General features: G+C 40.0%; 1 long non-coding RNA gene and 1 other non-coding gene across 2 annotated transcripts in view; one reads left to right on the top strand and one right to left on the bottom strand.

Moving 5' to 3' along the window:
- LOC124179327 overlaps nucleotides 1-22,798 on the bottom strand; it is a 31,375-nt gene extending 8,577 nt beyond the window's left edge. Inside the window, exons 1-2 of the long non-coding RNA XR_006870012.1 lie at nucleotides 22,560-22,798; nucleotides 7,997-8,104 (exon numbers count right to left, since the gene is read on the bottom strand). This is a non-coding gene — a long non-coding RNA (uncharacterized LOC124179327). The remainder of the gene's footprint in view (nucleotides 1-7,996; nucleotides 8,105-22,559) is intronic.
- Nucleotides 21,932-22,005, top strand: Trnan-guu. The gene has a single exon. It is a non-coding gene; the product is annotated as a tRNA-Asn (tRNA).
- Nucleotides 22,799-23,458: the final 660 nt, after the last annotated feature.

The following is a 23,458-nucleotide window of genomic DNA, read 5'->3' as shown; positions in this document are numbered from 1 at the left end:
TATGTATATCAAGCACGTAGCTACGTCCGAGGTGAAGACGAACAGCATTCAGCGATATATGGATGTCGGACGATGCGAAGATACGCGGGGGCGGCTGAGATAATTTTTAAAAAAAGCATGCGTATTATACCAAACTGTAAGAGATGAAAGTAAATAACAAATAGGTGCAAAAAGACCGAAGAGAAGAAAAAAACTACGGCGCCTGACTTTAAAATTTATCATCACCTCCTCTCCCGTAACATCGATTACGAAATCTGCAAACAATGCGAAAGAGACACTATTTCTCGAGCGATCGTGGGCGCGATCAAGACACGCATTCTTCGGTAGCGAGGCTGTACGGATACCGAGGTTCCTCCTCAGCATTCGGTTGCAGATCATTGTGTAATTGAAGATCAACTGTCTCTTTTCCAAATACAGTTTGAAGAGGAAGAAATGCATGATTTCAAACATTAGGTGATCCGAAATTGTCGAATTAACGAGACCAGAACGCAGAGTAAATCTTGCGGCAACCCCGTAGACCCCGCCAATAAATGTTGATCGCGTAGAATAATCGGGATGACCTTGTACGATGCGCGCAGTTTTACTTTTTAGGTACCTTATAATTTGTCCACTCTCTGACCAACAGCCTACACGTATACACGTTCTGGGCGGTCCAAGAGAAGACACGGAAGCTGATGAATCACCTGGGGGTATTTAGAATGAAATGTGACGTGAAATAGTTTGACGCGCAAGGTAAACCTGGTGTGCACGGATTTAAAGCGGTCCGAGATAACGAGGAAGACTCGCCTCAACCTTGTACTGGAATCAAAAGACTGAGCATCCTGTGTGGAGATCGACTTTTTTTCCATTTCCTTGGCATACAGACAAGATTTGTGTGTGGAATATTCACCGATTGAACAAGATTCGATGTCACATTAATTAGCGAGGCGAGTTGACTAATCGCACTAACTGTCATTCGTCGTGATCGTGATCGTTAATAAGAAATTTTTATTAACGAAAAAAACCGTGGTATAGTAATCGTATATCCGCGGGTCGTTGTGCTCGGATATAAATTTACCCTCCGGGCTTCGAATGATTTAATTTTATCCAATTCCGCGGTATTATATGCCAAAATGCTAACGCATTCCCACGTAGATAAATGGTTCCGACCTTGGACGGATCGCGGATGCCGAAAAATTTCGAGACGATCACGAAAGGCCGAAGAAGCTGGCAGCCGAGTTGGCGGAACGGGATTCTTTAATGGGGTAATCAGGCGGTTCAATCAATTCCCAGGACGCAGCTTGGTATGTATGACTTGGTCCTTGTCGGGATGCGTAAGCTGTGTTTAATCGGAAAGGTTTCGCCACCTATCCGATGCAAAGAAGGCTACGATCTTCGGGCGGAACCTTCGGGAAGGAATCGAGCGAGAGACCCGCCAGCCGAGCAGCTCGTGAAACTTAATGACGCGTGTGCAAGACCAAATGCCATCTTGCCCAATCTTGACACTGAAATCTCTCGGTAACGCGAATACCACCTCGGGCAAACATGACGAACACCATCCAGTGTACGACAGTAATTAACGATTGTTGTTGCAGGAAGTTACGCTTCCCACACCCAGTGTCCGTACGCAGCGACGTATGAGCGTCTATTTATGTAACTTTGGTATGTTCACACATGAACGCAAAAGTCCGTACGATTCTTCGTTATTTTCACAAACAGTTTCAACGAAATTCAATTTTTATTCAGCCGGCGCGCCTGCGAAACATTTTGCTGTAAGGATCGTGGATGTCTTTCGTGTGTTTAACAAAATGTTAACCACCGTGTTACATCCTCACGCTACAAGCGAATTTTTAGGAAATTTGTAAAAGGTGGTTTAATAATCGCATTGAACACGCGAGGAACGTTTTTATGGCCTGAAAAGGTTGTTGTTTTCTTTTTTGTTTGCTCGATTCGATAGTTTAGCGATTTGTGAATAGAAAAAAAAAAATTCAAAGACTCTCTTTCAACAATGTTTCTTTTATTTTCCTCACGCCTCGTTCACACCGGCCAATCCCAATTAATGTCGACTAGCTCTCGACTGATATAACGAGCCAGCGGTTGGTTACGCTTTGACGAGTAAAGTGGAATCGTAATATGCAAATAATAGCCGTCCCGATGATTCGTATCGCTATTCACCGAGTATTGATTTCAATGGATGAGAAAAAAAGAATGGTAATAATAATGGGGGGAAAAACGAAAGATTTTGCCGATATGGGATCTCACTTCATTCATTTGTTTCGCTAATTTCTCATGACGTCAGTGACACCTACGTCCCGTCGCCATTCGCTTCACATAATATACATAATTGCTATATTCTTCTCATTACGTTTCCTCTCGCACGATTCCTTGACTGAAGTGTGTCCGTTCCCCTCCAAGATTTCCAGTCAATCAAACCTTCCTCCTCGCACTTCCTAGTCTTTTGTTGCATTCGAGATTCGACGAATATCAATGAGCTGGTCATTTTTCGTATATCTTCCTGACTGTATGTAGAATTAAACACCTGTAACAGCCTCGTCGCTCAATTTGCGATTTACAAATTTTATTGCCAACCTTTTTTCGTCGCGCAGCTCTGACATTTCGCACAGTCCGTTAATCCATTGGTTTCATCTGTTTCTGCAGCCTTATCAGGCAAACTTGGCCGTGACGTCGCCGCGTCGTCGAAAAATTATAGCCAGAGTAGATTACGGCTATATCGGAATTCGCTCATTAGTTTAAATTAAGCCCGTTTTGGCCCACCTGAATTCTTTTAATAGGATGTTAATGATACGGCTAATGGGGAAAATGGATGCTCACAAGATTTTTGTTTCTATTTTTTTTTTTTTTTTTATCACTAAACCGCGATTGAATTTGAATCGGCTAGTGATCGCTCCTCCAAACGGTAAACGATCATGAGGGCTTGGTCTTGATTCCGGATCGTCAATTTGACTAGCGGTAACAAAAAAAGGATAAAAAGCTACGATGACCCGTTCAATTGATTGGAAAAAAACGTTACATTAACCGGCAAATAACCGGACACCTTTTAACAGTGGGATAACCCCGCATATGCATATCCACACGTATCCATATATTTACGTGTATATGTCCGTAAGCGTAAATTCACCGTAATGAAACATCGCGCGTACCTGCGTATGGCTCTTCAACAATGATTTACTATCATTCTTACGATCGCTTACTATACGAGAGCTGCTGCAGCTCGCGGCGCGTACCTCCGGTTCGAAAACGATGGCAAACATGCAGGATAATATAATTGCGAGAACAGGATTAGCAAGACTGGTTGTTTTTGTCGCTGGTGATGTTTGTCCCACAAGGATGTATAATTGAATGTATTTTCTTCTTTTTTTTTATTTATTGAGTCCCTCTTCATATTCTTCGTCTTCTTTTCTTCGTCTACTTCGGTCTACTTCGACTATTAACACATACGTGGCAACGCGATCTTCAAGCTGGAATAGAAAAGATCACGGGCCGATCTGCCAAGTCCGAATGATATAGTGATTTAAATTATACAATGGCCATTCATAGACCGACGAGAGTTGATAGGTTCAATTTGAAGCGTAACTGGTTTTCATGAAATCCGTAGCACCACTCGCGTATCTTTTTTCTCTTTCCGCACCATTTTGTTTTTTTGTGTTTTCTTTTTCGTTATTTTATTTCTTTCTTTCTTTCTTTCTCGGCATCGCTTCATCTCAAGGCGAGCAGAATTTCTCCGCACGCTTGCCCCCCGGGCTCAGTGAACTTGACAGCCTTGCTATTGCGAGTATATATGCCTGGCAACTGTGTTATATATGAATATAGAAGAAGAAGAAAAAAAAAAAAAGAAAATAAGAAAGAAAAATAGTACAGAATGAAAATGGCGTGCGGTGGTGATCGTGATCCAGCATCTAGTACGCGCCTCTCAGGCTATACGTCTCTATGTTCAATACACTTGGGATATAACCAACCAACCAACGAATCAACCACCTTCTACCTCACACCTCTCACCGCCGGGCTAGAAAGCCAACGATCGAACAACAGCGATCATACGGAGAAAGAATTTCTAGCGACGACAACCACGAGGTACTTTGCGTAGTTCGAAACCCCTGTTATGGCTTATTGTAGCTGGCCACCATGGACCAACCTGGTCCGATTTTCTAACTGCATGGTTGTAATTGTCTGGCCATGTATCGCTTATCTGCAACACACTGTGCCGATAAATTCCGATGCCTGGGATGTCGGTTACTCAGCAGCTCTGTCATATACATTTATACGCATTCTATACGGGTTTCGTTACGGCGGATCCATTTAATGGGGTTCGCCTTCTCTTTCGAGAGCAAGAAAGTCAAACGGAACTTGCTTGTCTTTTTTCTCATTTATATATTATGCACATGTGTATACACCTATGTGTATACGCCTGAATCAAAAGGCTTCGAGATCTCGCAAACGAAAAGACTACGAAGATATTATTAATGCTGGATCGTTATGACAGTTCGGTACAAACTTATACCGTGCAGCAGTATAATTTCGACTTGACAATCGAAAATTATGTCTTGAAGTTGATTATTTCCAGACCACGAACGCTCAGTTTTTTTTTCTGGCAAGCCGCTTTAACGTACGTTGTACAGGAATTTTGATCGGCACTAATACCACTTTCGTTGAAAATAAATGAGAACAAATTTAAAAAAAAAAAAGAAAAAGAAAAAAAGACAAGCTTAATGTCAGACAGCAGTACATAAATATTCGTTAACGCAACTGATTTTTGAAACAAAACAAAATTAAAAGATGAACACTTTCTACTATAATGTATAAAGTATAGACGGTAAATATTTCGCACCTTTTTTGATGAATATCTGAGGTACAGTGCGTTAAATTGAATGATCGTACATTATACACACACATGCTAATTATCTGCCTCGTTGCTAGTGAAATTAATCCGCGATCGATTGTTCGACTAATTGTAAATCATTAGCTCTAATCGGCGTCGTACTTTACGCTTTGAAATAGGCAATTATAGAATGCTAGGCTTGTGGAGGCGACGAGAAAATCGTAAATCTGATACCGCGAGTGTATATAACCTGTAACTAACTACCTGCAGGCGAATCGAACTTACCCGGATAACACGCGAGGTTCGAATATACGGGCATATAGGTACCTACCTACCGACTCTTCGTGGTGCACGAGGTGCTTGAGTTAGGATTTACAGCCTACATGAAGAGGAGAGCGAAGAGGCGTATAATCGACGTCCTCTTCTCCGCCCACACTCCAGGATCTCGATGAGCTGCCCGAGTATTCTCCGGCAATAATTCATCGCGACTGTATAATAAACGTGTATGTATATTGCACCAATTATTCACACAAGCGCATCGCCACGTATACGTAACGGAGCCTCGCGAGATGTTGAAACGTTGTTCTTTGTACGGTAGTTCTGCTACCGAATGCGATCCCCGCACTCCCGAGTGTTTGTTTGGCACAAAAAGAGACAAGCCCGAGTTGCTTTTCTTCCTGCGGCTGCTTTATTACGACTTCCATCGGCACGTTTTAATTTGGCCTGATTCCTAATTCCGTTCCAAATGCAATTTGTCCAGTAAATAACAATTAACGTCGCGGAGGAAAGATTCTCGGGGTCATCGGCTGACACTGTTTGATTTTATTACCACCGAAGTGACCGCGTGACTTGAAGGTTGAACGGGAGCATTTGCAGGACACTGGTATCGGCGCGACTTCGAACTTGTAGATCATAGTAATTAGGACTGTGCAATTTGAGAACGTCGAATGTCACGGCTCGTCAAGCATTCCTCGGCGAACCTTGGTGCACATGGCGATCATTACTGGTAACCATTGGTAGAGGCTTATACCGTGTATCATATAGCTCGCCGAGAAACCTTTCGATGAATTGCGATAGGTTATTTTTACGATATAATTGATTACCGATTATCGTATTCGACTGTCGAAAAGATCACGTATTGCATACTTTTCAGATTGGTGATCGATGCATGGCCACCGAATTCGTTTAACTGGCGCCAAGTGAGACCAGAGGTATTTTTACATGCATAATTATAAGAAGAAAACATCTGACGCGTATTACGCAATAGAAGCTATTCGTTTGAATCATAATTTTACGCTGTATGCATGCATTTTCGAACAGTAAGCGAAACTGAAGGTAGTTTTCAAATGTCACATTATTGCGGTAGGTAAAGCAATATCTACGCGATATTGTCACGCAGATTCGACCTTTCGTTTTGTAACGGTCTTTTTCGTTATCGCGGTTTGCTCCGACCAGGATTCAACTCCAACTGAGGAGCCTCTCGCAATTAACAAAAATCATCCGCTATCAATTTATTTTTTTATTGTTTTTTTTTTTTTTTTAATCTAAAACGGAATTTCGGATGTTCGGTATGACCTAATGACATGCATCTATAAACTAAAACCGAATAAAAGAAGCGTATACATGTGAAAGAAAATGATAAATAAATTGTATAAATAAAATGGGCACGGCGGACATCTATGACAATAACAATTCCATAAACGGTATACTCGTAAAATTACAAAAAAAAAAATAGAACAGGTCAGAATATAAAAACTTATCATAAGTGTTTCTTTTTGGGACTTGCTTCAAATTCCAGTTTCCATTTTCTCAGTTACACTCGCTAATTCCCTGCCCGGCAAATTGGACTCCCCTCGTCCGTCATATCCAGGTGGTTTTCCTTTATCGGGAATCCGTAAAAAGATCGGTCGCTGCTAATTTTCCTTCGTTATCTCAAATGTTATCCGTACGCGTTTTATTTCATTTTGTCAATTTGATCAATTCGTTCGTTATGATTTCTTTTTTCAGAGCGCACTCTGATAACGATCGACCGCTCATTCGTCGTCTACAGCTTACACTTCTCGATCGATTGATCATACATATATCATATAACCGCTTAGGTGAAGCCCCCCCCCCCCCCCCTACGGACCTACCCATTACTGAGTCCCGTAGTCACTGCTTTGGCGGCTTATTCAAACTGTTACAATTTAGAACATGTGGAACGGTGTTGAATTTCGATAATATATGTCGCGTCTTTTACTAAGTCACGAGCATGCGGTTGTGTCAAAATCAACCCCGGTTTCTATTCCGGATATACTGAACTCGACTTGACCTCGACAATTAATTTTTCTCTATTCCCATGACTCGCCAGACCGCAAAGCTATCGAACACCTTTTAAATTCGGAATTTTAAAACTACTCTACCATAATTATTCAACCTCATCGCGATTAGATTCGTGTTATAATAACATGATTTTATTATTCAGCCATCGCTTGTACAGTCTGACATTTCACCATCGACGAATGGAAAACTAGGAGCGTGACGATATATAGACGCGTCACATTTTTCTAATTTGCATGACATCTAAAACACAGATCATTGGTAGAAGAATATAGCTAGGGCACACTAGGCTGGTGCAACTCCTGCACTGCAGCACTGCAGCTAAAAGGCTCAGAGTGAATTACCCGGCGATGTTCGATTAGAATTTCGTGAAAATGATCGAAACTTAATTCTTCATCACGTCGCCGCGCCAGCCAGATACATTATATTGACCAGTGTATAATGCGTATACGAATACGTCTGTACGCCCGGTATGCTTCTGGTCACTGGGCCAAGGTCGTCTTCTAACCTTAATCCCGCGTTAGAGCTGCCGTCGCGACGCGACGCGCCCACCAAAGACGTCGCTTCACCTCGTATGCAGGCCTGTCAGATTCATTTCGTGGGCGTTCGATTCGACGTTGCACTATTTGCTCAATTTTGTCCGACTAGCCAATTCGCACGAATTTTCATGTTCTACGAGCAGAAATACTGGCTATTCTGTCAGCCTGAGTTTGGCCAAACTTATCAGACTCACGAGAGAGAAGATATCTTCGATTTTTTGGAACGCGGTAAAATACGAGCAGATATATTGTAGATATTATATCGACAATCAAGGGCAGATCTATGAAACGTGATGGTTGTGAAATAAATGTCCATACTCACTACAGACTGCGAGGTCGAAAATACGTGAATATGTTTGTTGTTTGTACGTCGTTAATCACGTCTATTGAGTCTCCAAATATTTTCTAGCCGCGGGCAGTTGAACTCCTCCTGAAAGAAAAAATAACATTATTATTGCGTTTATACCGCTGTTGTTAACTTGAAAAGGTTTTTTTTCTTCTCTACGTAACTGAATACCAATATTCATTCGCTTCTTATAAGTAGGTCTATTCGTCGAACTTTCCCACGTTATCTCCCAATCATTATAGCAGTCGCAGATACCTGTCGGAACTGGCACAATGAAAAGATTTTACGAAATTCCGGTAGGAAAAGGAAAAGGAAATCGCGTTGTCCTGACGTGTCCCACGCAGGTATACCTACCAAATGTGTTGGCGCATAGTTGTGTATTTTCAAATTTAAATAACAACCGCTACCGTCGACGTTCATCTTGAAGTGAAAGGCACTATCCGAGTACTTTTAGCGCAGCTACCGTCAATGATCGCATTTCCGTACATCAGCGTGTCTGAACAAAAGGCGTAAAAGGCTAAATAAACTTTGCTGCACGAATATCGAATTTCAAGTCATTGGAAATCTTATTCATCAATTATCAATGCTTGGACGTTATTATAATGCGATTCTGTTATCAAGCGGCTAAGCGTGCGCATCGAAACGCGACTCGGTTGAGAATCACTGACGATCAAGTAGACTCGGAGAGAATCTCAGCATCCGGTTTGGGTCCAGTTTCTTCGCCATCCTCGGGTCCCAGCTTTCGGTGATGTCATCACGGCAGAGTCCTCTGGGTCGGGAAATCCCGCCTCTATAAAATTCAGTCCGACAGACCGATCGCCTCCAGCTTAACGATCGCTGCGTGATGTTAGGTGTATGATCAACATGTGCAAATCGAGCGATTGTTTACTCAAAAGACGTTCAGATATATCATCGTGAATCCCGCCTTACAAGCAGCAGGATGCATGTCTCACGTTTCAATCGACTGAAAATAACTTTTTTCACTTTGCATGATCGTACGTATTTTCGTTGCATATTATTGCGCGCACACGCTCGTTCCTACGCAAATTTATTGTACACAACGTACGTAACTGCGAGATATTCCGCATGCAACGAGTACAGTACGTTACACGATTACAGGTATAACACGCGCATCGCAAACTACTTGCAAGCGGATGATAGAGGATCGTGACACCTTTAGTGGATATATCCGCCTACCTGTGTCGACTTCGCGTGGTTCGGACACGCACGCTACGTGACACTCGCTCTATCGTGTATTTCTAAATAGCTCATAGACACGAGTTCCTCATCTCAGCAATATACCTTGCAGATTTGCCGGTGACAAGAGGTGGGATTCTGTCAGATCTGGTGGCACTAAATCACCGGCGGATCACTCGAGAGATAAGAGGAATTATAAATTGAGCCTAGAGAAGATTTATTCAACCATGATTCGAGGCGGTGGCTGTATCTCGCCGTCGCTACGCCTGATAGGTATGCATGTACTTAATAGCCGCGATATACACGCGGAAACGATTAAACACCAGATGTTAACAAAAAAAAAAGAAATATGAAAAAGGAAACAGGTGGAATGAAATGTGTTTTAGAATCTAAGAACTACGCACATCTTTAAAACTGGACAATTTTTATTCATAATTTTTTTTGGCAATTCGAGTAAAACTAATACTTTTTACAGATATATAATAAACAGCAATGACGTAAGCGCGTTTTTCTAGTTTTTACCAAATTAGTAGTTTGCTAACGGCTTACGTCTTCCAGCAGCATTCTTGAAATATTTTAGCCATACGAAACCTTCGTAGGTATCTTAATTTATCAGAAATTGCTCGCAGTTTATTTAAGTTCGATCAAGTTTTTATGAAAACCGTTTCTAGGAGGCTTACAAAAGACATTTTGTACTATATTAGCATCAGGTGTAATTCGCCCGAGTAGTAGTTACGAATTTTTAAATTTTTTTTCTGACCGGAAGTTAAATTTTTCCGTACAATTTTTATTCACGTTCGTATTGTACTTAGAATGGAAGACACCTGTGACGACGTATAAAAATTTCAGGTGATTATACAACTATTTTCCAGATTCGAACCCAATAGAATCTTATACCATTTCCTTTTACTCCTCGTCCCACCACTATTGGATCGAATATTTACAATTTGAGACATTGGCACTGCAGATTTGCAATAAGCAACTCGAAAATTCCCCGGAATTGAATCAGTGCAACATGCTGAAATCTATTGATTTAAAAAAAATCAATACTTTTATAACACCTGAATTCCAGTTAATATAACGTATCGATTTCACGGACATTTGCCGTGTCCAACGGCTCTGCGATATGTTTGCATCTCTTCGCGGCTTTTCCGTCCGACACTTACGGTCCACCTCTACTCGACAGCCTCAATTCCCGCAACGCGTCAGTCTGCAATCGAAACGTGCGTCCTTCCATAAAAGAAGCATCTCGCCGCAGGTGTACGCTAACGAAGGGTCGAAACGCAAACACGTGTGGGTCGTCTTTCACCGTGTAATTTACAGTTATACAGACCATACTCGTGTGCCCACGAGGTTCGCCGATGTGTACTTTAGGATTCCATTCGCACCTCGTCTCGCAGCAATTTGCAAGGATCGAGGAGGTGGATGCAGGATAAAGCGCAGGTAGGTAAAAATCGTCCGAGAAGACGTCGCGACGAGGCATAAAAGTATTTTGAATGTGGGAAGCTGTCAGCGAGTCTCTCCACCTTGGGAATCGGTCTGATGTTCGAGGCTGCGTACAGGCATCGCGGAGATTTGAACGCGGGCGTAAAAAGCTCGCTTTAGATGGAATTATATCCGTAGTCAAGGGTGACTTCAACGGCTGACCGCCGTACCAATGGATATATGCCATCGTATGTTTTATCAGAATCGAGAAAATCAAATAAACTTCCCGGAGATCGACAAAAACGTTCGATGCGTTTTAAGCAGTCGATAATATTTATAAGGAATACTATACAGACATTTATAAAATGAAATTTGATTCGTAAATCACTTACTTTTTCTTCTTTCTCACCTCTTTTACACGGACAATTTATTTTCTTCGCCATATTATTGTTATACGTCCTGTACAAGTCGTAAATACCTCGATGCAATGGGACAAGGTCATCGAAACAAGCAACCACGATGCACGGCGCAACGTGTGCTTGACTTCAACCTGCACGAGACGGAAAAAATTCAGCTTGTTCGTTTCAGAAATCCTGAATAACTATAAAGTATGTGTTAAAGGCGAGAGAAAAAAGGCGCGTCGATTAAATTCCCGAAGGCATAAACCCGGACGTACGGGAGACTCCAAGGAGACACGCGAGGGCGGGGATCCGAAGGTGGAAAATAAGAATGTTAAAGTGAAACGGGAGGCGAAAATAATAATAAGAAGCGGAGGCGCGCGATCGGCTCTGCGAGCCTCGCCCCCATCTTGCGGAATCGGTATTGTTTCATCCGCGTCTAAATATAAACCGAATCGTGCGGCATGCAGTAGTTGGGCCAAACCGGAATGCGCGTCGAGGTTCCTCAGGACTTTTATACTATACGTATCATGCAGGTAGACTCGTGCAAGCTGTACACGGAGCAGGATGAAAATGAAACGACGATCAAGCGCATCTCAGGGAATAAAAATAAGTTCAATGATATTGTCATGTGAGGTTAGTCGTCTCAGTTCTTGCAATTTGCTTCTACATCGCGTGACCCGACACTCTGTTCTTTACTTTGCTATTTTAATCTACGATTAGATTTGCAGATAACCACTTGACCGATTGATCTTGCGAGAACTGCGTGAGAGTGTAATTAGTCGAAAGTATCGCACGTCGTTGATTTTATAAATGATTTTCGAGAAGCCCCCGCGTTTCGTCGATCTACCGAATTATCAGCACACATTTATACACGTGTATGAAATATTTGGCACAATTTCTGAAACGGATCGCGTATGTTGAAATATTGGGTTGGCAAATAAGTTCGTTTGATTTTTGCTTCAGTCGGCCGTATACGAGGAAAAACCAAACGAACTTATTTACCAACCAGTTATATTATACGCCAGGAATTCGGTGATTTAAATCAATAATTATACGATACAGTGAAACTACAACTAACTTGAACACGTACAGGAGTTAGTAATTATTGCAGTTCTCTGTCATCCATTTGCGATGGAAATAGTACGGAATGACATTTCGTCGTGGTCGTAAATTCATCTGTTCTGCATTTTATAACATTTATTACGTATTAGCGAAGCTTGCGGCACTAATGTTATCTCATTTTTCATCCTCTTATTCAGTCTTGATTCTCTCCCTCCACAACGGATACACATCAAAGACGAATGTAGCAACATTTTTTTATTTTTTTATTTTATTACTATTATCATTATTATTGGTAGTAACACAACCGAGCAAGGCAGTCCACTTAACCGAGTCACAAAGTCCTAAACATGTGACTCGTATTATGCAACGGCAAGGTATATTTACGAAGAAAAAAAAGACCTTCGGTCCCAGTATATGGTGAGGAGAGAGATGAACTCTTGTCAGATTTGAATATCGAACGCATAAAATTCCGCGATAAATTTTTAAGAAACCTACACGGGGCTCACTCGCACTTACGTAAAAATAGATATATATGTACCGTATACAGGCGACACTAACAAACTATGTTATACAATGTACATACGTATATGGCTGAGAATCCAGGTAATATACGACGGCCGAACCGGACGACATAACACAGCCACTCGGATTTGTGTGAATTTCTGACACAACGGAATTTTCATAGACCAACAATTTTAAAGTTCAGATGTCTGATTTATGCAGAAGGCGATGTAAAGTATCGCCTTAACCGCCTATTTTATAATGCCGGGGCTTTTTAACACCGGCAAAACGCGATTGCGCTACTGTGCAGACCTTTTTTCATCTCATTATATATACTTACATTGCATGCATATTATATAGTACTCGATTTTTACATTAAAATTGACGTTTATCCCGGAGTGCCAATGCCAATTGCGCAAGACGGAATCTCTCTCAATTTTGTTGCGACTTCAAGCCGAGAAATATTTATTTACTAATTAAACATACTTGACATCGATAAGACACGGTTTAGACAATGGGCAAAAGACGTTCGCAGCATTTGACGACCACGTGAATCGATTTTGCATTCATGGTAACCCATTTAAGGTTCTTTTATTTTTTACGTTTTAATTTCTTGTATCTGCATTCATAATTTTTCGGTTGCCCACAGATTATGCATCTAGTTTTCTTAATTAACAGCTTGATTAATTATTCTCCATAAATGCCGCGTCTCTTAAGGTCATCCATTCGTCGTTGGTATTTACATTGTGAAGATGGTCTTTCCGCAAATTCGTAATTATAATAATGATCTGGAATAACATGTTGTTAAGCAGTAGGCATTACTGCACTCATCTGATATTTCTCATACGTCAATAAATTTACACTTATTTATTACCGTCTTTTCGAATAAGCAGATCATTACAGGTCGAGATGATTTTGAGCAGAATATTTCAAGGTGAGTAAATGAAAAAAAGTTTTATCTTCACGAACCACCATTATTTAAAAAAAATCAAACTACCACGAATAAAATGTTGAATTTTATACAAATTTATGCAATCTTTTTAATCGTCATTTTATCCGTAAATCCTTGAGTATACTGACGCGAAGTTATAAGTTGTTACTTTACTCTGACTTGACTTGCCTGCAGCGACCATATGGGTAAATATAACACAAGTGGACTTTCTGTAAATAGATCAAAAGAACGTTCAATGAAGAGTGAGTGGAAAAAAAACGATCCGACCTTTGAATAAAATCTCCAGGCGTATAACACATTCTTTTTTTTTGTACAACTGAGGATGCAAGGAAGTAGTTGGCAAGATGATATATACCTGCCTCGTTCAGATGTGTGAGACTTAATTGAAGGAATCATTTTTAAATAACAAGGCTAGGCAAAAATAGATTTCATCCGTACAGGCAGTCGAAAGAGAAATAATAGAAATGAATAGAAATAAAAAATGATTGAAATTAGAGAGAAATAAAACAGTAAAAGAGTATACAAGCAACTTGTAATTTTGATCCATTTACTGGCATGAGCAATTGGCAGGAGGGAGAGAGTAGAATTTCATGCGTCTCTTAAACACAATTGCGTGTTCATCTGACGATTCCACAAATATTTAGCCTTTATTTGTACACCGATAAACATGATTGCAGCTATAATGCAGAATGACATAAGTCACAAGGATGTTTTCCTCTACTTTAAATTTGTCTGATATTACTAACGTCGAAATCAATGGAACTTTTTTTTAATTAAGATGAAATATTACCCACGCATAATACTAATTTTCGTAAAAATTACAACTTGCATAATATATAAACATCGACCGTTCAAATATTGAGAATCTGCTGTATGTTAATTAACGACGATCGAATGTGAGTTCGAAATACGCGTATATATAGTCGTATCGTAGTTTCAGAAAAAGAATCAAACAGGAGAAAAGTAATCAATTAATTAATCAGTTAATTTGAAAAAATGTAAAAGCTAGGCTCGCCCAACGCCGTTTTTATATATACATATATGTGTGTGTATATATTGTATGCGTGCGTTGCGTGTGTGAGTGAGTGCTAAATCCTCCATCATTCGGACGGACTCTGCGCAATCGTTAATTAAATCATACCTGTTTGCAGACGGGGCAATATTCGAGACTAATTGACACAATAAAGTGATAACTAGTTGATTACGAGTTGCTCAATAATTATGACACGTGGCTGTCGCGCGTCGGATCGACAGATATTCTCGTAAACAAGTTATCTCGAAAGATGAACGGTGCTGCAGCGAGCAGCTGAGAGTCCGACACAAATTTCCATATTTCGTAAAAATTCATTGACCTGCACCGCGAGGTTTCATTTCAATTTTTCTATCGCTAATGATTATTTCACTAATTGGACAATTTATAATGTAAATAATTGGCTACCGGATACTCGCAAGGACTCCGCACCACGACGTTATAAGGTTGGGGTCATCGTCTACGGCGATTCTTCATCACCTTTGGGTAGTGAAGATTAATACTATCCTCAATTTAATCCGCGCAATTATTGCTCCTTTTTCTTACACGTACAAGCTCCTTACAGCGATGACCATTCGTTAAACTCACCGCACTTTTTGGGAGGTCAATATGAAACCCCAAGGCACACGTGCACATAATTTCGTACAATTGCAGACACGGTACTGCTGCGCAGATGTCTAATGAAGTTAGTGTTACACACTTCAGGTTACAGGTGTCGGCCAGTAAATTTCGTAGTAGGTTTACACTTGATAGAATGCAGCAAGGAATAAGAGCTAATTATTTTGGACAAGATATAATCACAGTAGCCCATTTGTTTGCGGATACAGGTAATTTGCACGAATATGTAAATTTGAAAAACTATGTATATACTATACGCTTTAAGGAACTGGGAGGATTCGATATATATACTAGAGATTATATGGATTAATTTTTGAAAAATTGTCAAATATAGACGAATTGTCAGTACCGGTTTTATTTTTCTCTATATTTTTTATACCGACAAAAAATAAGATCATAGATTAATTCTCAGAATACTCGGGACTTTGCACCGATATCACTCATTTCTTGTCATTGTACTATATTGACCAATAGATTTAACTTTCCGAAGCAAAAAAAAAAAAAAAAATGGTTTACAACCAATCACTACAGAATCTGTGTTTTGCGTGTATAATTGATCAGCGGTCATTGTCGATCTAGATCCCTTAAAAATATGAATATCCTATACATTAATGGAATAAAAAAAGTTCATCGGTGTAATACTTGAATTCTTTTAAAACTCCTCATCCTACCGATATACGTGACGATTGTAAAAGCGCATGTCTACAGATAAATCCGAAGGTGGTTCGGAGCTGTGGATTACCATACGCGAATCGTGATTAAAATATAGTGATAATCTTGTCACATTCTCGAATAGAATATAGCTGCTATAAAGGGATAATATCGTTAAATTTTATCGATCCTAGGAGTAAAAATTCCGAATGTCTTTCGTTAATCGGTTCCAAAAAATGGTCCCGATGGACAAATACGATTCACCCGAAAAATTTTGGGGAGTTGGAACGTTCGAACTGACATGAGACGCGACGTGATGTCACGTTGTAAGATCAGGAAGCTTGAATCGCACCGTTCGCGACGCAGTCATGAAAATGCGTGCAAAAAGGTCCAAAGTAATGTTTCTGAACAGCTGCACGGAGGGAAAGAATTATTTGAGTCATGCGATATTCGTTTGATTCAACTAAATGCTATAATCAGACGTGGCGAACACAACACTTACTCAATTCAACAAAATACTTTTTTTGGACGATGTACTCGTGACAACAACATACAGAATTAAATGAAGCCTTTTAACGATGATGCTCACTATCAATTTATTCAAGATCACACGGCGCGAGTTCCTGGCGATAATGTGAGTTTTGTATCAAGAAAACGGGTGATTGAAATGACTACATTTTTGATTGAACGCACCTCAATGGATTTTTTTTTTTTTTTTTAGTATGAAATTGTTGTAATAAAACAAAATAAAACTAGTTCTGTTTCATGTTTTGTTGAGACAAGAGTTCCATGACTAAAGCAGGCAAAGAAATTTAGTGTTACAATAACCTTTTGCATTGGTTGAACACAGAACATTAGAGTTATTGTTATACTACACATAACGTGTTTTTCGAATGATATCATTTATAATTCTGTTAACTCAAAATTTTATGGGTTTTACTCGATATTGGATGGAAAAAGCCCGAAAACTTATTGTTGTACACCTAGAACTATGAACTGAACATGTGTCAACAGTTTTTGTTTATTTATAGTCAATATCAATTTCGATCACTCGAAACTTGGTATTATGCTTTCTTCGTTAATAATAGATCCGATGACTATCTTATTTCACGTTATCCCTAGTGGCCGTTTATAGTACTAGTATACCGATGTTTAACGATGAAAACTTTTTCTATTTGTTTCAAAGCATGTGATGTTTCTTTTACCTCGTAAACAAATCAGTGCAACTGATTCAACCAGTTACACCAAACAAGCTCCGATTAGATCAACAAAGTATGGCATTCAATTCATGTCAATTTTTTGTTGGCTCGATTGATATACTTATTCATATATTTGAAGTACCTAATTGTTTCTGTCAAGAAACACGCGACTTGAAGGAATAGTAAATAAGCTTAAAATGACGTGATATTTAGTTGACTCAAATTCGGAAACGCATCAAAAGGTTCGCTCGAATCAACACTTCGCTCGATCGCGAAAGCTAAGAAAGGCTTTTGTGGAATCAAGTAATTCGCTTAACCGAATTATTTTGACAAACTAACGAAATCGAAATCGTTGAATTGAAGTCACCGTGTTTGGAACAAATAAGGGATACTAGATCGCCGGATACTAAACAGACGCCACGAAAATCTATTTTGTTGGTTCATGAATTCCTTTCCCTCCATGAAGCGAGCAGCAAGAGCCTGGGGATTGGATATTATCAGCTATTGCTTATAATACTGGGATGGTATTGGAGAGCTGCGAAGGTGGCGGATGCGTCTCGTCTCGTCTCGTCTCGTCTCGTCTCGTCTCGTCGCGTCGCGTCTCGTCGGTGGTTACATGCAGCCACCGGAGTTACAGCATCGCCCACGCGAAATTGCGCAACGAGCTTCTACGACGGCGTCCGGCTGCCGCCTTCGGGACGAGAAGAGGAGGTCTTCGAGAGTCTCGCAGAGAGCTTTGGTCCCCCCGAAGACCACCGCTCGCCCCCTTGAGTGTGCGGCAGACGACACTTTCTTCCGAAGTGATCGGATCTATGATTCGAATTACGAAAGCGCATTCCGCGCATATTATTAACCCAACCTAACCGAAGCATCGCCTGTAAAACGGGGGAATCCATGCGTAACTAATTGCCATGAATATTCGCAATCCTGGCCAAATTTTGCAAAATTATTATACCGCCGGTTTCTGTTTATGTTAAAGATCACGAGAGTGGGGAAACTTATTTATTTTGCTGATTTGTTTCTTTTTTTTTCTTTTTTTTTTAAACTTTTTAATTCTTTTTCATCTCCTTACCTGTAAATATAGGTCATCGATCGGGGGAGTAACTTTGTTTACGAGACATATATTCTGAAATTTTGAATAATCGTTTAAGGCCACCGCGAGCATCGATGATATCTGCGAGAACATTGATCGTCCGCTATACATTATACGCACGCGCGCATTTATAGGCGTATATTTATATATAAAGACTTGTTTACGCGGTAGAAAAATCGTAATTTTTTGTATTCACTCACCACCTACCCTCCGGATTTAATTTTTAATTATTTCACATACGCGATCAATTAAAATATCGATGAATTCCGGGCCAAGGTTCCCTGCGGAGTTGTATAGAATTGAGTGCGGGCTCCTCGTAAATGCGAAACCCACAAAATCACCGGGCACACGGCGCACGTCTTCTTATTCAAAGACGATAATCGACGTAGTTGACGTCATCGGATCATTTCAGGAATTTCAACGAAATCCAACGCACAACGATCGTGCAACCTTCGCTCACGCCAAGATTCTGGAATTCTACTTGAAACGCCGCAATATTTCATGAATTATTCCGCTCAGGCGGACCCCGGTCGCCACATATATTTCTATCGAGTATAATCATCATTCAACGCGCAGATATAATTACCGTATACACATCGGCGATATAAGCCGCGTGAAATCATAATCCATTCTCGCGAAGCGCATCGCGTCGCATCAACTGCGGTAAGTATGAACGTACGCGTCTTATAATTCCCTCGAATATACAGCGCGCGATACGCTAAATTCGAATTCCGACAGCGCGTAAAACGACACAGGGAAATGCGTTTCAGGTGCCGAAATACGGGTCTGCAAATTTATTATTAATATTTATTCCGTTTGACGAGACATTGATTGAATTTTCAGTGGCATAAACACCTCGTCCGAAACTGTTTGATCTACTCTTGACTTAGGCGTGTATAAAGACAGTAAAAACAGCTACTGCACCGTAAATCGCTATTTTCGATTTCTAAGTCCGATACACGTCCTTCTCATAGTTGTACGCACATATTAATATGTACTCGAGTAAGTGGTGGGACCAGAGCGTGGCGCGTGGAATTTCACGACGAAAAAACATCGTCGTATGTCTTAACCCTCGTCGTTTTCCCCACCGTACCGCATGAGTGCAGGTATTATACGACTTTACACGACGGCACGGGCTGCACGGATGTCGGTATACCTCGAATCGGCTTGAAGAGAGGGCATAAACCGGTCGTCATTTTTTTTATATGACACCCCTCGGTTGTAATATCTTTTACGTAACCTGTGTAGGTATATGTGTAATGTATCCCAGGAAGAAAGTGCCAAGTTATTAATTACTGTGATTAAAAGAGCCTTGTCTGCACTCGCTAGGAGGCTCTCATCGGGTGTCCGTCATACATCAGAAATAAAGTAGCAAAAGTCATCTCTAATAGACTGTCTGTACGATTGACCGTTATAATTACATTGTTGTTATTCCTCTTTTTCTTCTTATATCACATCATATACCTATATTGTGCATCATGTTACGATTCGGAGATGAGGAAGTAAGCTGCAGTTACGGAACATCGAGATTTCATCATCGCCGTTAGTAAGATCGATGCCCATATTAGTTTATATCGTACATTTTTTCACCATCTCCTCATTATCGCAGTTTTCGGATAATTAAAAACATATCGCTGGTCACGCACCTTACATCAGCATCACAGAACTTACATGTATCATCGTTAGGCACGGCTCCAATAACACGTATAGATAAGTATGAAAATGTTGTACGTCTTCACGTTTTATGTTCAAACGCGGATACCTGGGTACGTCGGGCTCGGGTTTTTACCAAAAATCATAAAACTCACTTGTACTACAAATACTCGTAGTAGTAGATACCGTATGGACGGTGAAACTTACCGGACCGCATCGTCGCTGGAATAAAAATGATAGGTGGAAACCGTTAAGCAAAGAGCTAAATTTGTCCGTAAGTACATTCTCAGGCACTATCATACGCCGGGAAGATTATTGGTAATAGGAGTAATCGTTAAAGATGTACTACAAATAACTTCAGAACTAGGAGTCAATACAGTCTAATTGCACGAAAAAAGTTTACGGCTATCGGGGGCTTTAGGATCGAAATGTGATGTTCGAAAACGTCTTTGGAGTGTCAAGATGTTTGCAAAAGTACGTGTCTCACCGTTAACAAACGTATGAGGTTTTCATTACCTCGTATGGACTGTCTGTGAATGCGGAGCAGCTGCTTTTCTGATATTGGCTGCACCTGTCGAAGCATGAGGTGCGATTAATACGATTACATCGGTATCCCATATGAATTTGAAACCTATACGAGCCTGACTGACCTCAAATGATGGCTAATGAAAATTCATGAGACCTTAATTCGTCGAAAAATAAAGTAAACAATTTTTTCGATGATACACAACTCATAAAATGCATGTTTCATATGAGAGCAGGCTCACTCTAAACGACCTCGAAGTATTGGCAATTTTACGTGAATTTCGAAACGAAAATTTCCAGACTTCTGCGCTAATTTAGCAGTGGTTACTGACCACGTTTCCATGCTAATCGTGCACAGGCATGTAGCTCTACTGGAACTGTGTTCAAGTCTTTTATCACCTTGAAATGCGATGATTCATTGAATCACTTCCTTGCTATGGTGTATGGAATTTTAAAATTAGTCTACAAACAAAATCGAAAACTAATTATCACGCCGCCTACTAGAATAGAATGCTTTTAATTCAAGCTACACACGAGTGAGTCAAGATCAACTCCATTGTTTGCCGTTACCATGTATAAATTATAAGTTCGCATCAGACTGCACAAACAATAAAACCTGTAGTCGTAATAGCAGTAATCAATTTCATGGTAAACCTTCGCTGTATAAATATTAATGTAGCCGTGCTCAGTCAAAGACTCCCACAGAAGGTAATGTAGACACGGGGCATGAATAAAGCGATCTTCTGTTGACACTTGTAGCACAGCAAATTTAAACATTTTAAGTCACAACAGGAACATGTTTAATCTTAAAGCAATTTTTAATAACCGGACGTTCACAAAATTATACTTCTCTATCTGTGCAATTAATTCTGGTAGAAATGATCAAAACTCAATACAAAAAAAAAAAACTTGTATTATTTATTGAAAATTCAAATATCACCGGACCAAAAAAATCTTCCGCGTCTGAATAGTATCATGTGGAGACATCTATGAGAGAAAAATTATTTATCCGCACGTATTTCCAGCGTACCGATAAAAAGGATTATCACACGAGTTTAAAACACCGAAACTTCGCGAACGCAAGCATTGATTGAAGTGTAAAATTTTCATTATTGAAATATGCAAAACGTATGATGGAATTTGAAGTTACGAAAAGGTCATACAACACAATATTATCCGGGGATTAGATTCTCTGAAACGATTCCTCTTGAGCACGGACGTTATATTCTTCCGTCAACGGCACGGAATAAGCTAATGTAAGTTGGATTGCCACTCCTAACATCGTTAGGCGTAAATTTCAAGTTCGACAGCTCCATCATTTCTCATAATCAACGGTGGCTGAATTCAAGCCGCATAGTTCGTAATATATTGTAATCAGCAATAATGAAATAAGTTTTACAGTTAAATCTTTAAACCGTCGGGTACATTCAGTTAGAGATTTCATGCCACGGTATATATGGCTATAAACAGTAAAAATGGTAGCAGTACCACAATTTCTTATCCAAAGATCGAATACTGTTGCGTTGCTAATAACTGGATGAAGAGCGGTCTGCGTTTCAACAAGACAGATTTATATAGCCTATTTTATGCCCTGTATCACAACGGCCTCCGTGGCGCAATTGGCTAGCGCGTTCGGCTGTTAACCGAAAGGTTGGTGGTTCGAGCCCACCCGGGGGCGTTACTTTTTTACTAATTTGGATATGATATTTGCCGAAAAGTGAACGGTACTGATCAATTAATATTTCTTTCTTGGAATTCATTTCCAATTAAGTATTGTCGACCCTCTTGAACCCTTCACTTGCGCCACGGTTGAACCGTACATGAGTATGGTTAGAACATTTAAGGAAAGCCGCTGAATGCCTTACTCTACGTTCGGTAACGGTGTAAAAGAATACCATAAGAGCTTCTCGTCTCTCGTTTATCGATCTGAAGATATATTGTACTCCCATAAATTATTAAATTGACTATAGCGGAAAATACGAATTAATTTTATCATTCTCCGCAATTTTGTATTGATTTGGTCAAGTTCGGTTCATTTATGCATCTATTAAATCATTTTTCGCATACAAGTTTGTTCAGTAATATTCATCACGGTTGTTTAGAGAAGAGTTCTTTCGCGGAGTTCTAATTACTTACTTCAAAAGCACACAGATTTTTTCAATTGTAATTGTACAGTCATCGTTATGATGAATTCAAAAAACGAAAACCAGTAAATATGCACATGCGACTCACCAATGCGTCGTGTGAATAGGGGTTCATTTCCAGTATTGTATCTGCTCCACGCTCTGGAAATAGATATGATCAACAATTTTTACTCAACACAGTATATTAAATTTATTTCGGTTCCTTTCAAATGCACGTCGCACCTTAATACGTTTTCAAAATTACGGAAAATTCACATCAAACAGAGAAAATATTATCCTACTTTAAGATTCCGACAAAAACAACTGCAATGCACAGTCACTTGTTAAATTGATTCTGATCCCTTACATATCCCTAGTAAGCTTGCCACCCACGGTATCGAACGAGCGCCGTGAATCGCAAAAATTACTAGGGACATCGAAGAGGTCAGAGTCAATGTAAACGGTTGTATCAAGACTGCGCAGCCCTCGAGATCTAAATTCCTAAGCACTTATTTAGAATTTCCATCCCTCGCCACGTTAAACAAAAACTTGAATTTCACAGGACCATTTTTCAATTTCTTTTATCTCTGAGTGATTAGTTTGTGAATCTGGATAAAGTGGCTGCACAAATAAATTCAACGGATGAGAATATAGACTTAATTGTTTTCGATAAACTCTCCGTGGAATGTTTAACGCGAACGGAATATCTAGAATGGATTCTACCGCCAACTTAAACGTGATCCAGCCGTCTCATCCATGTATTCTATTACTGAAATATATACTGACAATGAATATACATACTCGCCTCGTAATGCTCGTGACAGCCGCATTTTTCAAAGTTCTTAAAAGGCTTGAAATTAGACCGCTAAGTGATATATTATCATAAGTGTCCTATAAAGTGAGTCGTCGGGCGAGCAAAGTCACGTAATTTTTTCACCCTTCTCTATGATTGCATTCTGATAGATAATCTTGGAGTGCTCTCTTCGTTGCCCCTCTACTTGCTTGGCA

The sequence above is a fragment of the Neodiprion fabricii genome, chromosome 4 (genome assembly GCF_021155785.1).
Source record: "Neodiprion fabricii isolate iyNeoFabr1 chromosome 4, iyNeoFabr1.1, whole genome shotgun sequence".
In the NCBI taxonomy this organism is placed as follows: domain Eukaryota; kingdom Metazoa; phylum Arthropoda; class Insecta; order Hymenoptera; family Diprionidae; genus Neodiprion; species Neodiprion fabricii.
Note: the sequence above shows the minus strand (reverse complement) of the source record. Positions and strands in the feature narration are given on the sequence as shown.